Genomic DNA, 20,486 nt, shown 5'->3' with positions numbered 1-20,486 from the left:
GGTGAGGCTGGGCAGTGAGACAGCAGCACCCCTGCACCTCTGAGCTGCGGGGGACCTGGGCAGCAGAGAGACTGCGAGCCTCCCTTCCTGACGCCTGGCGCCAGCAGCCGGTCAAGATGGGACAAAAGAGACACAGGGCCTCTGTGCAACCCTCCATTCCAAAGACCCTCCCTGTGGCCCTGGCCCTGCTGTTTGCATATCAGTGTTGGCGCTTTTTAAAATAAATCTTTTTCTTTTTATTGAGATATAGCATCTGTGATGCACACACAGCTCAGTGAGTTTCATATGTAGGCATACACCCACCTAACTATCATACGGATCAAAGTACAGGGCATTCCGAGAAGCAGAAGGGACGATCTTATGTCGTGTCATCAAACCCCATCCCCAGTCCAAGGGAATCCCTGTTTTGATCTCTGTCATTGTCGATGGCTTCTTCCTTTCAACTTCACGGGTGATTCACCTCACTGGAATCCCACAGGAAGCACTGCTTTGTATCTGGTTTCCTTTGGGCACTGACATGCCTGTGAGATTCCTCCACCTCGTGGATAGCAGAACTCTGTCCTTTTTCATTGCTTTATACTATTCCATTGTTTGATGAGACTGATTTATTTCTCCATTCTCCTGCTGAGGGTCACTGGACTGTTTCCCATTTGGAGCTCTGATGAATAACACTTCATTTGGGATTCTTGTCAGTGTTGGCATATGTCAGAGCAGGTTTGGAAATAAATTCTGGTGGGGATCTGACTGGTACACCCTCAGTTCAGTTCAGTCACTTAGTCATGTCCGACTCTTTGTGACCCCGTGCACTGCAGCACACCAGGCTTCCCTGCCCATCAGCAACTCCCAGAGCTTGCTCAAACTCATGACCATGTCAGTGATACCAGTCAGTGATGCCATCCAATCATCTCATCCTCTGTTGCCACCTTCTCCTCTTGCCCTCAGTCTTTCCCAGCATCAGGGTCTTTTCCAGTGAGTCAGCTCTTTGGATCAGGTGGCCAAAGTATTGGAGTTTCAACTTCAGCATCAGTCCTTCCAATGAATATTCAGGATTGATTTCCTTAAGGATTGACTGGTTTGATCTCCTTGCTGTCCAAGGGACTCTCAAGAGCCTTCTCCAAAACCACAGTTCACCCTCAGTGGATGGCAATTTGGCAACAGTGGGCAAAAATCAGAAAATCATACACCTTTCTGAGAGTTTATTCTGCGGATCTGCTCAAACATGCAAAACACCTTGTGTGTATGGTTCTTCATTACAGCACTTATTTGTAAAAGCTAGAGTTCTGACTTTTTGTTGTTATGTTCTTTGTATAGTCTGGATACTCGGCCTTATCAGACACAGAATTTGCAATATTTTCTCCTATTTTGCAGGTTGTCTCTTCACTTTCTTGATCATGTCCACTGATACACATTTTTCATTTCAATGAAGTCCAACATGTCTGTTTTTTCTTTTGTTGCTTGTGCTTTTAGTGTCCTGAGATTCTACTGCTGAAACAAGAGTCGTGAAGCTTTGCCCCTGTATTTCTTCTAGGAATTTTATGGAATATAAACCCACTTCTTAAGTGTGGGCTGTGCCTCACAGTTTTGCTGCAAAGAGCACAGTATGGAAAATGGGAAGAAAGGAATAACCATACAGCCGGGAAACCTGAGCAACATACCTCAGCCAGGTGATCAGGTGGTAAGTCGACAGTGATAAGCCATGTTGACAGCGTGGGCCTCAATACGACGAGACTGGCATGCTTATGGGCTCAACCATGACCCCTAAAAATTCATATGTTGAAGTCCTAACTCCCAGTACCTCCGAATGTGAATGTATTTGGAGAGAGGATCTTTTAGGAGATGATTAAGGCTTCCAGGTGGCTCAATAGTAAAGAATCCACCAACCAAGCAGGCAGGATTTGACCTGGGTTTGATCCCTGGGTCGGGAAGATCCCTTAGAGAAGGAAATGGCAACCCACTCCAGGATTCTTGCCCAGGAAGCCCCATGGACAGAGAAGCCTGGCGGGCTACAGTCTACAGGGTTGCAAAGAGTCAGACATGACTTAGTGACTAAATAACCAACAAGGTTATTTAATTTAACTAAATTAATTTAACTAAATGACCAACAAGGGCGTTGGGATGGGCCCTCATCCAGCATGACTGGTGTCCTTACAAGAGGAGATTCGGACTGAGAGGAACAAGTGAGGACAGAGGGCGAAGGTGGCTGTGTACAAACCAAGGAGAGAGGCCTCGAGGGGAGCCAGCCCTGGGCACACCTGGAGCTTGGACTGTCAGCCTACAGGACTGTGAGAGAATAAACTACTGTTTAAGTCTCCCGCTCTGCAGTACTTCTTTCAGCAGGCGGAGTGGATGCAACAGGCCCTTTACCTCCAAGGTCTTCGGCTCCAGAACCCATAACCCCATGCTAATCATAAGAAAAACATCAGACAGATCCCAGTTAGGGACATTTCATGAACTATCTGACCAGTTCTCCTCAAAACTGCTAAGGTATCAAAAAATCAAGGTTTAAAAAGAAAGCCTGAGAAACTGTTACAGCCAAGAGGAGCCCGAGGAGACATGACAGCTAAATGTAATGAGGTGTCCAGGATGGAGCCCTGGAAGAGAAAAGGGGGTTCAGGTAAAAATGAAGGAAATCACAATGAAGTGTGAACTTCAGTTAATGGTGACAAAGGTACCACAGTCATGTCAGATGTTAGTAACAGAGGAAACTGGAAGCGAAGTATATGAGCCGCCTGTACTCTCACCAGCTTTTCTGTAAATCTAACACTATAATAAAACCAAAAATTTACTTTTTAAAGTGGACAAAAGATTTGAACAGACATTTCAACAAAAATATTCAAATGGCCAATAAGCACTTGAAAAGATGCTCAACATTATCATTCATTAGGAAAATGTAAGTTAAAACTATAGTTAGGTGGGAATTTCCGAGCAGTCCAGTGGTTAGAATTCTGTGCTTTCATTGCCAAGGACCCAGGTTCAATCCCTGGTCAGGGAATTAAGATTCCACAAGCCCATGGCATGGCCAAAAAGAAATAAAATAGACTTGAAAAAAAAAAACAACTACAATTAGGTGCCACTTCACACCCACTAGGAAGGGTATCATCAAAAAGAAATCAATGTTGGCAAGCATGTGGAGGACTGAAATTATATTGCTGATGGGAATTTAAAATGGTACAGCTACTTTGGGGAAAAAAAATTGACAGTGTTTAAAGATGTTAAGCATAAATATACCATAATATCCAGTAATTTCCATTTCTAGATACTTACCAAAGAGACATGAAGTGCAGCGCTGGTGGTACAGTGGTGAGCGTAGCTGCCTTCCAAAGAGACATGAAAACATCTGTCCACACAAAGGTCTGAATGTGACTGCCCATAGATGTGTTATTCATAAAAGCCCCCAAATACAAATAACCTAAATGTGTCATCAACTAATAAGCAAAATGGGACCCATCCATGCAACGGGCTGCTATTCATCCGTAAAGAAGAACGAAGCACTGACACACTCTACAACACAGATAAACTTTGAAAACACCACACTCGGTGAGAGAAACCAGACACAAAAGACCACACATACAGCACTGCCATCAACGCAAAATGTCAACAGAGATAGAAGGAAGGTCAGGGTCTGCCCGAGGACTCGGGATGAAAATGAGGATAGACTGCAATTTATCACCAGCAAAATTTAGGGGATAGAAATGTTCTAGAATTGGATTATGATGATGGAGTAGGTGAGTTTCCTACTATTTATTGTTTTGTGATTGTGTATTTTCCAAGGTCTGACTCAGAGATTGGCAAATAAGTGTTAGTTGAAGAAATTCCTAAAATATAATGGGGAGGGAGAAAAAAGAAATAACAGGTAACATAGAGAAAGACCATTTTACAGAAGCTAACTCAAGTTTCTCAAAAGGAAATATTTTAAGTATTCAGAACTGCAAGATGACACCTTACTTCAAATGCGTTTGGCTGCTGGATTTTCTGGGATGTTCTGCATTAGGGAGGGGCCCCTGTTAACAGCAACCACACTGATGGTTCCCTGGTTCTAAAGCTGTTATACAACACCTAAAGCACTCTGCATGAAAATAACCCTGAACAAAACTAGATCCTTTTGGGGTAGGGACTTAACAGTGTCTCAGGGTCCTCATTGCAACGCTCCTCTCCTTACATTTTAGTGGAAAGGGAAAACTTGACTTTGGTTCGGATAAATTTCCTGTGTTATAAAAATGTGATTTTCTTGCCAATCTGCAGTCCTCTGTGGCACGTGTTGAGCAGGAAAACTTGGAAAAATCGTCCAGATTTGCTAACAGAGAGGAACAATCCACCTGAAAAAAAACAGCCTCCTGTCCCCCCCGCACCCCCTCTCCACCCCCGCAGTAAGAGGAGGCAGGAGGAAATGAGCTTAACATGCCGTCCACCTTCTTCAGGGGCCGGGCAAGGGCTGGGTCTTGAGAAGTTCTTGCACGTGATCCTCCCGACAGTCGTGCTAAAGAAGCGAGGAACCGCCCTCTCCCCCTGCCCCCGCCTCTCCGCCAGGATTCCCCGGGGCTCCAAGGATTCCCAGGAGCCGGGCCGGGCCCGCCGGCGGGCGCCACCTAGCGCTGCCAGTGCCCGGAGTCGGCCCTCCCTGCGCGTCCCAGCGGCCCCGATCCGGAACACCTGAGTCCCAGGTCCCTGGATAAACGTAAGCAGGAGGAACAGCGCGAGTCCGCCCTGCGCTCGCGATGCTTCTGCCCCGCGTCCTGCAGGGGTTTCTGATGCGCAGTGAAAGGCGCTGGACCGGGAGCAGGGCTGGGACGAGGTTCTAGCCCAGCCTCAGTCCTCAAGGATCTGTTTCTTCTAGAGAAGCAGAAGGGAGTGGCCCTGAGACCATCCAGGGAGTTCTAGCAGTAAAAGTCCGAGTCCAAGAGCACAGTGTACTCCCAGCCCCTAATTCACCCGTTCGGTTCAGTTCAGTTCAGTCGCTCAGTTGTGTCCTACTGTTTGCGACACCATGAATCGCAGCATGCCAGGCCTCCCTGTCAATCACCAACTCCCGGAGTTTACCCAAACTCATGTCCATCGAGTCGGTGATGCCATCCAGCCATCTCATTCTCTGTAGTCCCCTTCTCCTCCTGCCCCCAATCCCTCCCAGCATCAGGGGCTTTTCCAATGAGTCAGCTGGTGGCCAAAGTATTGGAGTTTCAGCTTCAGCATCAGTCCTTCCAATGAACACCCAGGTCTGATCTCCTTTAGGATGGACTGGTTGGATCTCCTTGCAGTCCAAGGGACTCTCAAGAGTCTTCTCCTCTTGGAGAAGTTCAAAAGCATCAATTCTTTGGCGCTCAGCTTTCTTCACAGTCCAACTCTCACATCCATACAGGACCACTATTATGCACCTGCTGCTGCTGCTGCTGCTAAGTCGCTTCAGTCGTGTCCGACTCTGTGCGACCCCCTAGATGGCAGCACACAAGGTTCCGCCATCCCTGGGATTCTCCAGGCAAGAACACTGGAGTGGGTTGCCATTTCCTTCTCCAATGCATGAAAGTGAAAAATGAAAGTGAAGTTGCTCAGTCGCCACCCCATGGACTGCAGCCGACCAGGCTCCTCCGTCCTACAAAATGACGAAACAAGTAAACTGATATGCTCTTTCTACCAATTATTCTGAACTGACCTTCAACGAGTCAAGGGTAAAGGCCCTGTCCTTAGACATTCCTATCCAAGAGGGACTGAATCTGAATTCAACCCCTTTTATGGGCTGTATTGTGTCCCCTCAAATCCATATGTTGAAGCCCTAACCCCTAGTCCCTCAGACTGTGACTGCATTTAGAGATGGGATCTTAAAAGAGATGTTCATTCCAAAGGAGGCCTGTTATGGTCGGCCCCAGTCCAGTCCATCTGGGGTCCTTATAAGAAGAGTAGGAGTCACAGAGGACAGACCATGTGAGCACACAGTGATAAAGCCAAGGGGACCTTCACCTTGGACTTCCAACCTCCAAAACAGTGAGAAAATTAATGTCTGTTGTTGAAGGAATACAGTCTGGGGTAATTTGTTATGGCAGTCCAAGCAAACAAACACACCCCTCTCCCCAACCCCAAGGAATTCAAGGGTGGAGTCCAGGAGCCTGGTGTGCACATTTCTTCCTGTCCAAACTGTTGCCCTTTTGTTCGAACTGTTCAGCGTCCCACCTGGCACGTGATAAGCACAGAGCCATTCTTCAGAACACACAACACCTGGGTAGGACAAGGAGTATTCCCCCTCCCACATCTGAGCTGTAGTCCCATTCTCCAGATGAGGAAACTGAAGCTTCTTAAGGCTGCATAAGTTGTCTAAGGTCACACAACCTTTTAAATGTGAAACCAGGATGGAAAACTCAAACCCAGGTCATTTATTTCCAGATACTCATGCTCCTTTTAATTTGTTTAATCCAGTTTCCCTATTAAAATGCATATATTTAAAGTCTACAGTCCAATGAGTTTTGGCAAATGTATGCACAGCCACATAAGCACCATCACAATCAATCAAGATATTTGCAGCCCTCCAGAAAATTCCCTCATTCTCCTGTATAGTCAATTCCCCAACCCCAAGCTCTGCTCCAGCCAACTATAGATCTGATTTCTAATGCTGCTTCTAGAGCTTTGTATAACTCGAATTATTCTGTGTGTACTGTTTTCTTTGGTTCAACATAATGTCTCTGAGACCCAACCATGTTTTCTGTATCAGCTGTTGTCTCCTTTTTATTACTGAGTAGAATTCTATTGTGTGGATCTGTCCTAAATATGTTTATTCCTTCATTAGTTGAGGGACTGATTTGTTTGTTTCCACTTTTGAAATCTGGTTGAGAAATCTGATTGTTTCCACTTTTTAGCTATTATGAGTAATGCTGCTATGAACATTTTCTCAATGGCACCCCACTCCAGTACTCTTGTCTGGAAAATCCCATGGACAGAGGAGCCTGGTAGGCTGCAGTCCATGCTAAGGGTCGGACATGACTGAGTGACTTCACTTTCACTTTTCACTTTCATGCATTGGAGAAGGAAATGGCAACCCACTCCAGTGTTCTTGCCTGGAGAATCCCAGAGACGGGGGAGCCTGGTGGGCTGCACAGAGTCGGACACGACTGAAGTGACTTAGCAGCAGCAGCAGCAGTGGAGTTGCTGATCATGGATAAGTATATGTCTAATAGTAAAAGAAGCCGGTTTTTAAAAGTGGTGTACCACTTTACACTCCTACCAGTAGGGCTGGAGAGTTCTGGTTACTCCACAACTTGCCCCTGCCTCCCTCTGAAGCCCAACGAGGCCAGAAATGGCCAGAGACCTGGGAGAAGGACTGGGAGGAGAACCAAGAGTAAGTCCAGGAGGAGGAGGAGGAGAGTGATGAGGAGGACAGGGAGGAGCCCAGGACCAGGAGTCAGGCCTGCCGCAGGGAAAGCCTAGGTACAGGCCCAGCCCTTAGTCTGTCTGGAGGACGGAGGTGTAGCATCCAGATCCGGCAGAGTGACAGTGAGCAGGAAGCATCAACAGCACAGCCCCGAACCCATGAAGCAGGGACAGGCGGCTCTGGTGAGAGAACGTTCCAGAATGCCGAGCTTAGATGCAGACGCAGAAGGCTCCGCACAAGAGCAGAGTGCAAGTTGAGCAGCTCTCCCGCGAGCGAAGCAGAGACAGGTGGGTGGAGACAGCAAAAGAGATATTACGAGACCCTGGGATCCCGGGAACCGATGCCGCGTGTGGAGAGAGGGGTGTCTCGTCGCTCCAGCAGGAAGGTGCCCCCAGCCCACCGCTGGTCCTCCCGCTGCCCTTGAAGTGCCATGCCTCCCTCCGCTGCAGGCAGGCCCAGGCGGGGACGGTCCCGCTCCTCCGAGGCCTTCCTCCGGGTCGGTCCCGTGTCTTCTGTCCTGAGGAGACTGAGCGACCGAAGAGGTGACGTCCCGGCGTGCGGCCCCGCGCTCCCGGTAGGTCAGGGTGTTTGGCGAGACGACTTTGCTTTCCTCTAAGGAGTGGGGAGACTGTTGAGGAAGAGCCCTTCTGAGCAAAGGTTTGTTGTTGCTGTTGTTTTTAAGAATTTTAAAATATTTATTTCTTTTTGGCTGCGTCGGGTTTTAGTTGCTGCGTAGGGCTCAGTTTCCCCACAGCATTTGGGCTCTTAGTTCCCAAAGGAGGGATCAAACCGACGTCCCCTGAATTGGCAGGTGGATTCTTAACCAGTGGATCACCCTGAGCAAAAGGTTTTAAATCAGAAGTTAAAACCAAGCCTTGTGCACCGTTGGTAGGAAGGTAAAATGGTGTGTTGCCTGTGGAAAACAGTAGGTGGGACTGCCCCCTCCCCCAAGCAATCCCACATTTGGGTGAATATCCTGAGGAAATTGAAAGCAGGGTCTCCAAGAGGAATTCACACCCTCATGTTCCTAACAGCACAGTTAACATGAGCTGAGACATGGAAGCAGGCAAAGGGGCGTTGATGGGTGAGTTAGTCGGTGTTAGTCGCTCAGCCATGTCCAACCCTTTGTGATCCCATTGACTGTAGCCGGCCAGGCTCCTCTGTCCATGGGATTCTTCAGGCAAGAATACTAGAATGGGTTTCCATTCCCGCGGGATCTTCCAAACCCAGGAATTGAACCCAGGTCTCCTACATTGCAGGCAGATTCTTTACCATCTGAGCCACCAGTGGGTGAAGGGATGAGCAAACATGCCAAGTTCATATGATGACAGTGACCCAGCCTTGACAAGGAAGGCAATCCTGACACAGGCGACAGCATGGATGGACATGGATGGACATGCCAGTCACGGAAGGACAGGGCATGTATGATCCATTCATATGAGGTCCCTAGAGCAGACTGATTCATAGAGGGGGATGGTGGGGGATGGGGCTGGGGGAGGGGAGGGGAGTGAGTGTTGAATGGAGACAGTTTCAGTTTTACAATATGAAAAGAGCATGGAAGGTGGTGATGATGGCACAACCACGTGAATGTTCCTAACACCACTGGACTGGTCACTTGAAAATGATAAATTTTGTGTTATATACATTTTACCCAATAAAAAGAGATAGATAGACCAAAAAAAATTTTTTAGTCATTCTGGTGGGTGTGTGCTACTACTCATAGTAGTTTTAATTTGCATTTCTCTGGCCCTAAACATTAATGATCTTAAGCATCTTTTTATAAGTGTGTGAGTGCTCAGTTGCTCAGTCTGGACTCTGCGACCCTAATGGCTGTAGCCTGCCAGGCTCCTCTGTCCTTGGATTCTCCTGGCAAGAATCCTGGAATGGGTTGCATTTCCTTCTCCAGGGGCTCTTCTTGACCTAGGGATCTTTTCATATGCAGATTTTTATTTGGTTTCTTCGTTTGTGACGTGTCCAAGTCTTTTGCCCATTTTTAGAGTATTTTTTTTTTAAATCAAGATGGTGACTGCAGCCATGACATTAAAAGACGCTTACTCCTTGGAAGGAAGGTTATGACCAACCTAGATAGCATATTCAAAAGCAGAGACATTACTTTGCCAACAAAGGTCCGTCTAGTCAAGGCTATGGTTTTTCCTGTGGTCATGTATGGATGTGAGAGTTGGACTGTGAAGAAGGCTGAGCGCCGAAGAATTGATGCTTTTGAACTGTAATGTTGGAGAAGACTCTTGAGAGTCCCTTGGACTGCAAGGAGATCCAACCAGTCCATTCTGAAGGAGATCAGCCTTGGGATTTCTTTGGAAGGAATGATGCTAAAGCTGAAACTCCAGTACTTTGGCCACCTCATGCGAAGAGTTGACTCATTGGAAAAGACTCTGATGCTGGGAGGGATTGGGGGCAGGAGAAGAAGGGGATGACAGAGGATGAGATGGCTGGATGGCATCACTGACTCGATGGACGTGAGTCTGAGTGAGCTCCGGGAGTTGGTGATGGACAGGGAGGCCTGGCGTGCTTCGATTCATGGGGTCACAAAGAGTCAGACACGACTGAGCGACTGATCTTATCTGATACTTCATATAACAAAATTCACTATTTTTAATATATTCACTGTGCTGTGCAACCATTGCCACTAATTCCAAAACATTTCCATCACTTTAAAAGAAACCCACATCTATTAACTTATGTTTTTCTTCTTTCTTTCCTTTTATGGGAAAAAGGAATGTTAAGATTCCAGAAGAAACCTACACTACATCTTATCTCAATGAAAGAGTAACTGGAAATTTCAACACAAAGGGAAAGAGTCTATAGATGAAAATAAGTATAGGAGAATTCATTGTAATATACTTAAAACTTTTCCATGGGTTTAAATTTTTTCAAAATAAATACATTTAATTAATTTTAAAAGGGAGTCCTTTGGCATAGAGAAGTGGTGAAACTGCACAACTCATATTGGGATTTTAACTCACTGTCTTTTTTATAATTTATTTTTAATTGAAGAAAACTCACTTTTAATTGAACTCACACATTTGGTCTCAGGACTTGATGAAGTTCTTAATGAAGTTCTTTATGTCTCAAAAAGAATTCAGTGAGAGACAGGGAAAGGTAAGAAGTGGGATTCCTAGGTGGCGCTAGTGGTAAAGAACCCATCTGCCAGTGCAGGAGATGTAAGAGATATGGGTTCAATCCCTGGGTCAGGAAGATCCCTGGGAGGAGGGCATGGCAACCCACTCCAGTATCCTTGCCTGAAGTACCCCATGGATAGAGGAGCCTGGAGGGCTACAGTCCATAGAGTCGCAAAGAGTCAGACACAACTGAAGCGACTTCACACACAGCGCAAGAAGCGGACTTATTTAGAGAGAGATGCGTTCCATAGACAGAATGCAGTCTGTCTCGAAAGGCAAGAATGGCCTTGGGAGAAGCACAGTGCACAGACTGATTGTGGGCCATCTCAGAAGGTACGAGGGTTCAAAATATGGGGTGGTTAGTTTTTAATGAGCTGGGTAATTTCATAGGCTAATGAGTGGAAGGATTATTCCAACTAGTTTAGGAAAGCAGAGGAGATTTCCAGGAGTTGAGCCTCAGAACGGTCATGGCACTTGTGGCTGTGTCATTTACCTAATGTATTACAATGAATGGCGACTGCAGCCTTGAAATTAAAAGATGCTTGCTCCGTGGAAGAAAAGCTATGACAAACATAGACAGCAGAGGTGTTTTTTGTTTGTTTGTTTTGTTTTTTAATTACAAACCTAAAAAGCAGAGATATCACTTTGCCAACAGAGGTCCATAGAGTTAAAACTATGGTTTTTCCAGTAGTCATGTACTGATGTGAGAGTTGGACCATAAAGAAGGCTGAGTGCCAAAGAAGTGATGCTTTTGAATTGTGCTGGGAAAGACTCTTGGACAGAGAGTCCCTTGGACAGCAAGGAGATCTAACCAGTCAATCCTAAAGGCAATCAACTCTGAATATTCATTGGAAGGACTGATGCTGAAGCTCTAATACTTTGGCCACCTGATGCGAAGAGCTGACTCACTGGAAAAGACCCTGATGCTGGAAAAGATTGAGGGCAGGAGGAGAAGGTGGCGACAGAGGATGAGATGGTTGGATGGCATCACTGACTCAATGGACATGAGTTTGAGCAACTCCAGGAGATAGTTAAGAACAGGGAAGCCTGGTGTACTGCAGTCCGTGGGGGTAGCAAAGAGTCAGACATGACTTAGTGACTGAACAACAGCAACAATTATCTGAATTCATTTTATTTCTTTTTCATGCCTTACTGTAGGGGCTAGGACCTGCAGTACAATGTCTACTAGATGTAGTGAAAGCAAATGTCTTCTTTCTTCTCCCAATTATAGGAGGAAAGGACTCAGTCTTTCACTAGTAAGTTTGATGTCCATTGTAGGTTTTTCATAAGTGCTCTTCTATTTTTAGTTTGCTGAGAGTTTTTCTCGTGAATGAATGATGAATTTTATCAAATGCTTTCTCTGAACTTTCTGAGATGATCATATGGTTTTTCTTTTATTCTATTTTAGTGGGTTACATTGATTGATTTTCAAATGTCGACCTAATCGTATATTCCTGGGGTAAACCTCATATGGTTCTGATTCTTTGACTATATTGCTAGATTTTATTTGCTATCATTCTGTTGAGGATTTTTCTGTTTGCATTCATGAGCGATATTGGTCCGTAGTTTTTTAAAAAAACTTTTACAGAGCCCTACTTCCTCCTTAAGTAAAATGTAAGGGTTGGGGAAGTCCTCCCCACAGAGGGTATTTCCAAGTCTAAGGTTCTCTCCAGGTAGGGCTCTAGTCCCAGAAATGCCCTAATAAGCAGCCAGTGTCAGTGAGATGAGATATGCTGGCTAAGAGTTCCCCCTGGGTCATTTAGTACATACATTTGATGGGTAAAGCTGATGCCAAGATCTGAGCTTCTCCTATACAGGTTCAAGAATTCAGCTTTATCAGATCACCCAATGGTGTTAATTTCCTAGGAAATTGCATCATACTGTGCAAGCCCACGGAGACTAAACGATTAGATCAGTGTCTTTTTATGAATTTATGATAGAAGTATACCGTTCCTGAAATCTGAATATTCATGCCTTTTATTCAAGGAACATACTCCCTGACTTAGTCTCTCAATATTCAAGAAACCAAGTTAGTCATGCAAAGGGTTCTTGGCACACCCAGAGGCCAAGCGCAGGGAGCTGGGCAGTGCTAGGTTGGTTTTATCCAGGCTGGGGTGGAATATGGAGTCTTTCCATTCCTAGCTGGTGATCCTGTGCCAGAGTCCCTCTGCCATTGTTAGCGCTAAATAAACAATGGCAAATTCTTAGCCTTAGGCAATCCTAGACTTAGTCCAGGCCACTATCTTATAGCCTTTCTCGTGTTGCAGTTAATTGAAAAACTGCTGATTTTACATTTGCTCTCATTTTGCCTCCGTGATGGAGGCTTAAGACACCCTGAAATGGGGACAGCAAATATTCTATATCTTTCAAAAATCTTTGTGAAAAATGACACCTGCACAGAAAATTGCACAAAAGAAAACAATGTACTACCCAATGGCTAATCACAAGGCAAATACTTGCACAACCACTACCCACGTCGAGAGGTAGAACACTGGCGGCAGTCCAGAACCCCCCGTGTGCCCTTTCTGTCACAAATCTCCGTTCCCATCTTGATTTTTGGTTAATCTCTTCTTTGTGTTTACCTATAATTTCCCACCAAAACGTGCATTCCTAAATCCTATGACTCTGTGTGTGTGTGTGGTTTCTTTTTCAGTCAGTCATGTTGCTGTACGTTGTTAATTCACTTTCATCCCATCCTTTGGATATTTCCCAACTTATTCACCCATTCTACTGTTGGTAGATTAAAAAAATATTTTGGCTGTGCCCTGAAGCATGTGGGATTTTAGTTTCCCAACCAGGGATCCAACCCATGCCCCCTGCATTGTAAACACAGAGTCTTAACCCCTGGACACCAGAGAAGTCCCTCCTGATAAATTTTTGGATTACCAAAAATCCAAACTTTTGGATTTTTTTATTTATCCCTCCCTATTTTTTAATTGTTTCCATTTTCTGAAGTCAGTTTGTCAAGTTCTAGTTTTTAAAAAATCCTTTGAGATTTTGATTAGGATTTCTTTGGATCTACAGATCAGTTTGAGAATTGATATTAACATTATTGTCTTCTTATCCTTAAATGTATTTATTTAGGTCTTTTAAAATTTGAAGTAATTTTTTTTAGTTCTATATTTAGAGATCTTCTCTTAAAGTTTTGGGAGTTAGGAAGACAAATATTGGTATCTAACTCATATTGTGTGTGTGTGTGTGTTTTTTTACTGTATATAAAACTGCACATTTAGTGACATTTTGTTTCAGTGAATATACTTAACATAGACTTTTTAAAATAGTTGATTTAAGTCATGTTAGTTTTGGGTGTACAGCACAGTGATTCAGTTATCTACATGCGTGTGTACATGCGTGTTCAGTCCTGTCTGACTCTTCGTGACCCAATGGACCTGGCCCGCCAGGTTCCTCTGTCCATAGGATTCCCCAGGCAAGAATACTGCAGTAGGTAGCCATTCCCTTCTCCAGGGGATCTTCCCAACCCGGGAACTGAACCCAGGTCTCCTGCGTTGCGAACAGGTTCTTTATCAATGAGCCACCAGGGAAGCCCCCTATATAAACATGTACATATATGTATATTCTTCTTCAGATTCTTTTTTCTTATGGATTATTACAAAATATTGACTGTAGTTCCCTGGGCTGTACAGTAGGTCCCTGTTGATTATCTGGTTTATATAGAGTAGTGTGTATGTGTCAGTCCCAGCCTCCTAATTTATTCCTCCCTATTTGGAGGTCTTTGCATACTTTTTTTAGTTTTATTTTTAGACGTGAGTATTTTTAAAGTATTGCAGATGGTGTCTTTTAAATTTCTTTTATGTTTATTACTGGGACACTCTTGTTTTTATACATTGACTCTATATCCAGTTACCTTACTAAAATATTTTATTAATTCTAATATAATCAGTCGAGTCATTTGGATTTTCTTCATATAGAATCATTAGCTGAGAATAATTACTGTCTTAGATTTTTTTTTCCCCCCTCTGTCCAACCCTTATAACATTTATCTCTTTTTCTTGCCTGTTGTACTGGTCAAAGCCTCCAGCAAAATGTTGAATAGAAATGATGGTTGTGAGCTTTCTTATATACAATCTCAAGGATAAGTTTAAATCTTACCATTTCAACTTTTTACCAAATATGGTATTTACCAAGTAACATCGGGTTTTTTTTAATCCATACTTTAAAAAAATATTTTATTTGTTTATTTATCGGGCTGTGCCAGGACGGGGAAGCCTGGTGGGCTGCTGTCTATGGGGTCGCACAGAGTCGGACACGACTGAAGTGACTTAGCAGCAGCAGCAGCAGCAGCAGCAGCCAGGTCTTAGGTTCAGCATGCAATGCCTTCGTTGCCACATGGGCGATCTTTAGTTTCAGCATATGGGTCTTTTTTTTTTTTAGTTGCAACATGTGAAATCTAGTTCCCTGTTGTTGTTGCTCAGTCACTCAGCTGTGTCCGAGTCTTTGTGACCCCGTGGACTGCAGCACACCAGGCTCCTCTGTCCTTCACTATCTCCCTGGAGTTAGCTCAAACTCAGTCCATTGAGTCGATGATGCCATCCAACCATTTCATCCTCTGTTGCCCCCTTCTTCGCTTTCTGTCATAAGGGTGGTGTCATCTGCATATCTGATATTTCTCCTGGCAATCTTGATTCTACCTTGTGCTTCATCCAGCCCAGCATTTTGCATGATGAACTTTATATATAAGTTAAATTAGCAGAGTGACAATCTACAGCCTTGATGTACTCCTTTCCCAATTTTGAACCAGTCTGTTAGGGGTCAAATCCAAGCCCCCTATGTTGGGAGCATGCAGTCTCAGTCACTGGACCACCAGGGAGGTTGCAAAATAGGTGCTTTTTTTTTTCTAAAGCAATTTTATTAGTTTGTGTATTTATTTATTTTTTGGCTGCCCTGGACCTTTCTTGCAGCGCACGGGCTTCTCTTTGCAGTGGCTTCTCTTGTGGAGCACAGGCTCAGTTGTGATGGTGTGCACGGGTTTAGTTGCTCCATGGCATTTGGGATCTTCCTGGACCAGGAATCCAACCGGTGTCCCCCATGTTGGCAGGAGGATTCTTAATCCCTGAACCACCAGGGAAGTTCCCCAAGATAGGTTTTTAAATTGATGTCCCTCATCAGATTCAGGAAGTTTCATTCTTTCCTGTGAGTTCTTGTTTTATAAAGATGTCAAGCTTTGTCACTTTTCCTGTAAGACTTTAGTTGATGAATTTTCTCTTTTAATCTGTTATTGTGGTAAATTCTATTAATTGATTTCCTAATGTTAAATCAACATCCATTCCTAGGATAAATCCAATTTAATCATGATGCATTATCCTCTTACGTATTGTTTGACTTGACTTCTTTTATTTTGTCTAGGATTTTAACACCCATACTCAGAGTGCAATTGACCTGTACCTTCTCTTTTTGGTGATGTAGTCTGCCTGTATCTACGGTTTCACTTTCCATTGTTTCAGTGACCCAGGATCAACCACCGTCCAAAAACATTAGATGGAAAATCCCAGGGTGGCCCAGTGGTTAAGACTCTGCGCTTTCAATTCAAGGGGTGCAAGTTCAATGCCTGGTTGGGAAACTAAGATCCCACATGCCAAGGGATGAGGCCAAAAAAAACACACAAAACTCCAGAAATAAACAATTCATAAGTTTTACATTGCAGGCCATTCTGAGTAGTGTGATGAGATCTCAGGCAGTCCTGTTCTCTACCACCTGGGATGTGAATCATCCCTTTTTCCAGCAGATCCTGCCCACTAGTCACTTAGTAGCAACTCAGTTACTAGACTCACTATCACCGACTCGTGGGACTTATGTACAAGTGACCCTTATTTTACTTAATAATGGCTCCAAAGTATAAGACGAGTGATGCTGGCAATTCAGACATGCCAAAGAGAAGTAAGAAAGTGCTTCCTTTAAGGGAAAAGATGAAAGTTCTTGACTTAACAAGGAAGAAGACAATTGCAGACTGAGGTGGGTAAGATCTGTGATATGACTGAACCTTCTATCCATGAAGTTGTGAAGGAGGGAAAGGAAATTTGTGCCAGTTTTTGCTTTCACTTCTCAGGCTGCAAAATTATAGCCACAGTGCAGGGTAAGTTCTTAGTTAAGATGGAAAAGGCATTCAGTTTGTGCAATAAGATGTTTAGAGAGACTGCACATTAATATAACTTTATTACAGTATATTGTTCAATTTTATTGTTGGTAGTCTCTTACTGTACCTAATTTCTAAATCAGAATTCATCATTGGTGTATATAGATGGGAAAAACAGAGCATATAGAGAGAGTTTGGTACTGTCTGTGGTTTCAGGCATCCACTGGGGGCTTGGAACATATTCCTGCAGATACGGGGGCCTACTATACTGTTCTTGTTGGGCATTAATGTAAAATTTATACCAGTGTCCGAGAGTGAGCTGTTGAATCATTTCCTGCTCTCTGGAAGAGCTACATAAGTAAGCATCTTTTCTTTATTCAGTGTTTGGTAGGATTCCCCAGTGAAGACATTTGAGTCTTTAAGTTTCATCATCAAATATTTTAAAATTACAGCTTTAATTTTTTAATCATTATAAGACTAAGATTTTCTGTTTCTTTTTGTGTCAGTTAGGTAGTATTTTTCTGTGTGTGTATGTGTATGGGTGTGTTAGTTGCCCAGTCGTGTCTGACTCTTTGCAACCCCATGGACTGGAGCCCAGCAGGCTCCTCTGTCCATGGGATTTCCTAGGCAAGAATACTGGAGTGGGGAGCTGTTTCCTTCTCCAAGGGATCTTCCTGACCCAGGAATCAAAATCTCCTCTCCTGCATGGCAGGGAGATTCTTTACCGCCCAGGGAAACCCTGCTCTTTTTCTATAAATGTGTCCATTTCACCTACATTTTCAAGTCTTTGGCACAGAGTTGTTCATAATATCCTCTTACTTTTGCAACAAAGTTTCTTTCATTTTTGATACTTCTCTGTGCGCCTTTTTTTTTTTTTCATTTTCAATGGGGGTTTATCGATATTTTTAGTCTTTTCAGTTTGTTTGCTTCTCTTTGCTGTTTGCTGTAGGTTTTCTATTTACTTATATTGTTAAATTATTTCCTCTCATCTACTTTTGTTGATTTATTTTGCCATTCTTTCTCTAACCTTTCAAAATGAATGCTTAGTTCATTATACTTCAGTCTTTTTCTTCCCTAAAATATGCAATTAAGACTATAAATTTCCCTCCAAGCATTGCTTTATTTTTATTCCACAAATGTTGTTGTGTTGTATTTTTTAATTATATAAAATTTAGTTCAAAATAATCTCTAATTTCCATTTTCATTTTTTCAGAGACTATGCATTATTTAAAAGTGTATTTTGGAAGCATATTACTCAGAAGTGTAGCTTTCAAAGATACAGGGATTTTACAATTATATTTTTGCTGTTGATTCTTAACCTGTTTGCAATGTGGTTAGAGAGCATTATCTTCTTTAGTTCAGCTCTTTGAAATTTGTTGGAATGTGCAATTTGGTTGAGCATTATAGTCAAATTTTTTAATGGATTAAAAAAAATCCACTCTTCTTGAGACTAATATATTCTCTGGTTGTTGGGTGCGCATATGTCCATAAAATCAAATTTGTTGATGATGTTTCAGATCTTCTGTAGTGTTATTTATTTCATGTCTGCTTGCTCCATTAATTACTGAAAAAAGTATGTTATAATATCTCACTGTGACTAGGGACTTAATCAGTTCCTCCATATAATTCTGTCTGCGTTTACTCTGTTTCATGTTGTTCAGTTCAGTTCAGTCGCTCAGTCGTGTCCGACTCTTTGCAACCCCATGAACCTCAGCACGCCAGACCTCCCCATCCATCACCAACTCCCAGAGTCCACCCAAACCCATGTGCATCAAGTCAGTGATGCCATCCAGCCATCTCATCCTCTGTCATCCCCTTCTCCTCCTGCCCCCAATCCCTCCCAGCATCAGAGTCTTTTCCAATGAGTCAACTCTTCACATGATTTGGCCAAAGTACTGGAGTTTCAGCTTTAGCATCATTCCTTCCAAAGAAATCCCGAGGCTGATCTCCTTCAGAATGGACTGGTTGGATCTCCTTGCAGTCCAAGGGACTCTCAAGAGTCTTCTCCAACACCACAGTTCAAAAGCATTAATTCTTCGGTGCTCAGCCTTCTTCACAGTCCAACTCTCACATCCATACATGACCACAGGAAAAACCATAGCCTTGACTAGACGAACCTTTGTTGGCAAAGTAATGTCTCTGCTTTTGAATATGCTGTCTAGGTTGGTCATAACTTTCCTTCCAAGGAGTAAGTGTCTTTTAATTTCATGGCTGCAGTCACCATCTGTAGTGATTTTGGAGCCCAGAAAAATAAAGTCTGACACTGTTTCCACTGTTTCCCCATCTATTTCCCATGAAGTGGTGGGACCGGATGCCATGATCTTCGTTTTCTGAATGTTGAGCTTTAAGCCAACTTTTTCACTCTCCACTTTCACTTTCATCAAGAGGCTTTTGAGTTCCTCTTCACTTTCTGCCATAAGGGTGGTGTCATCTGCATATCTGAGGTTATTGATATTTCTCCCGACAATCTTGATTCCAGCTTGTGTTTCTTCCAGTCCAGTGTTTCTCATGATGTACTCTGCATATAAGTTAAATAAACAGGGTGACAATATACAGCCTTGACGAACTCCTTTTCCTATTTGGAAGCAGTCTGTTGTTCCATGTCCAGTTCTAACTGTTGCTTCCTGACCTGCATACAAATTTCTCAAGAGGCAGGTCAGGTGTTCTGGTATTCCCATCTCTTTCAGAATTTCCCACAGTTTATTGTGATCCACACAGTCAAAGGCTTTGGCATAGTCAATAAAGCAGAAATAGATGTTTTTCTGGAACTCTCTTGCTTTTTCGATGATCCAGCGGATGTTGGCAATTTGATCTCTGGTTCCTCTGCCTTTTCTAAAACCAGCTTGAACATCAGGAAGTTCACGGTTCACATATTGCTGAAGCCTGGCTTCGAGAATTTTGAGCATTACTTTACTAGCATGTGAGGTGAGTGCAATTGTGCAATAGTTTGAGCATTCTTTGGCATTGCCTTTCTTTGGGATTGGAATGAAAACTGACCTTTTCCAGTCCTGTGGCCACTGCTGAGTTTTCCAAATGTGCTGGCATATTGAGTGCAGCACTTTCACAGCATCATCTTTCAGGATTTGGAATAGCTCAACTGGAATTCCATCACCTCCACTAGCTTTGTTCATAGTGATGCTTTCTAAGGCCCACTTGACTTCACATTCCAGGATGTCTGGCTCTAGGTCACTGATCACACCATCGTGATTATCTGGGTCGTGAAGATCTTTTTTGTACAGTTCTTCTGTGTATTCTTGCCATCTCTTCCAGGGATCAAGCCCAGGTCTCTGCAGTGAAAGCTCTAAATCCTAATCCCTAAGCCACCAGGGGACTCCTTGGGATACTCTTTTATATTATAGAGTGCATGCATGCTCAGTCGCTTCAGTTGTGTTTGACTCTTTGCAACACCATGAACCATTGCCTGCCAGGCCCCTCTGTCCATGGAATTTTCCCAGTAAGAATACTGGAGTGGGTTGCCATTTCCTTCTCTAGGGGATCTTCCTGACCCAGGGATTGAACCCACATCTTCTGCACTGCAGGCGAATTCTTTACCTGCAGAGCCATCAGGATTATTATAGAGTGATGCTCTTCAATTCTAGTGATGCTTTTACCTTAAAGTATATTTGTTTGACAGGATTGTGACCCATACTATCCTTATAGTATTTCATTTGTATATGATTGTTTTCATCATTTCTTTGCAGTCTTTCTTGATTCTTCTGTTTTAGATATGTCTCTTATAACTTAGCATATATAAGATTTTGTTTCTATCCAGTGTGATAATCTTTGCCTTTTAGCTGGAGTAGTTGACTCTCTTTGTAGAAGGCACTGGCAACCCACTCCAGTACTCTTGCCTGGAAAATCCCGTGGACAGAGGAGCCTGGTAGGCTACAGTCCATGGGGTCGC

The sequence above is a fragment of the Bos taurus genome, chromosome 25 (assembly GCF_002263795.3).
Source record: "Bos taurus isolate L1 Dominette 01449 registration number 42190680 breed Hereford chromosome 25, ARS-UCD2.0, whole genome shotgun sequence".
Taxonomy (NCBI): domain Eukaryota; kingdom Metazoa; phylum Chordata; class Mammalia; order Artiodactyla; family Bovidae; genus Bos; species Bos taurus.
The sequence above is the reverse complement of the archived record's forward strand: the minus strand, read 5'-3'. Positions refer to the sequence as shown.